Consider the following 1,419-nt stretch of genomic DNA (forward strand, 5'->3'; position numbering starts at 1 on the left):
TGTGACGCAGAAAAGGTGAACGGATGGATTCTACATGCCTGGTTCCCACCGTGGAGCATGGAGGAGGAGGTGTGATGGTGTGGGGTGCTTTGCTGGTGACACTGTTGGGGATTTATTCAAAATTGAAGGCATACTGAACCAGCACGGCTACCACAGCGTCCTGCAGCGACATGCCATCCCATCCGGTTTGCGTTTAGTTGGACCTTCATTTATTTTTCAACAGGACAATGACCCCAAACACACCTCCAGGCTGTGTAAGGGCTGTTTGACCAAGAAGGAGGTGTTGATGGCGCATAGATAAGATACTTGCCTTTAGTGTGGGAGTCCCGGGTTCATTTCCCACTGTAAGATATCCACCATTGTGTCCCTGAGCAAGACACTTAACCCCTAGTTGCTCCAGAGGTGTGCGACCTCTGACATGTATAGCTTAAGTAAGTTAAGTAAGCTAAAATGAAGGAGAGTGATGGAGTGCTGCGCCAGATGACCTGGCCTCCACAGTCACCGGACCTGAACCCAATGGAGTTGGTTTGGGGTGAGCTGGCTAAGCAAGTGCTAAGCAAACTCCTTCAAGACTATTGGAAAACCATTTCAAGTGACTACCTCTTGAAGCTCGCCAAGAGTGTGCAAAGCAGTAATCAGCAACTTTGAAGAATCTAAAATACAAGACATGTTTTCAGTTATTTCACACTTTTTTGTTAAGTACATAATTCCACATGTGTTCATTCATAGTCATGAAAAAAAGGAGAAGGTGTGTCCAAACTTTTGGCCTGTACTCTATCGATCTATCTATCTTGGATATAGTGAATGAAAGTTTGAATATATGGAATGAAATCTGACGTCATTGATGTGAAGTGTGACACTTTTAGTGAATCAGCAAGAAAGTGTCCAACGACGTTTTGAGCAATGAAGAGATTATAAAAACAATGGCGAATGCATGTATGAGCCACAATACTGGAAACCACATCCAGTACCGTTCTCCTGATCTAGAAATGTATTCTTTTATCGTGGAAGACCAAATGCAGGAAACCTCCCAGGCCAGGCTGTTCCCGTTTATCAGGCAAACTGAAATACGCCTTTAACCTCACAGGTGCCCCCCACAACAACCGCTATATACAATCTTCGTATGTCCACCCAAAAGGGCTCAGGCAGTAACTTTTTAAAGGGTAAGATCCTGTGTTTAACCAGAAATAGCTGTTATATCGCTCTCTTCAAACTCCATTGACAAAAAATGTTGCCGCTGCCAAGTTATTTTTTCTGTGACTTTGGTGTTTAAAAGATGAATTCGGATGCAAACTAACTTAAGCTGTTGTGGGGGCACCTGTGAGGTTGAAGGCTTGTTTGCCTGTTAAACGGGAACTGCCTGTCCTGGGAGGTTTCCTGCATTCGGTCTTCCACGATGAAAGAGAATAAATTATTTCA

At 44.0% G+C, this 1,419-nt stretch overlaps 1 protein-coding gene across 6 annotated transcripts in view; it reads left to right on the forward strand.

Annotated features, from left to right (window-relative positions):
• aamdc (adipogenesis associated, Mth938 domain containing) overlaps positions 1–1,419 on the forward strand; it is a 20,205-nt gene that overhangs the window by 3,095 nt on the left and 15,691 nt on the right. The window lies entirely within an intron of this gene.

The sequence above is a fragment of the Micropterus dolomieu genome, linkage group LG17 (assembly GCF_021292245.1).
Source record: "Micropterus dolomieu isolate WLL.071019.BEF.003 ecotype Adirondacks linkage group LG17, ASM2129224v1, whole genome shotgun sequence".
Lineage (NCBI taxonomy): Eukaryota > Metazoa > Chordata > Actinopteri > Centrarchiformes > Centrarchidae > Micropterus > Micropterus dolomieu.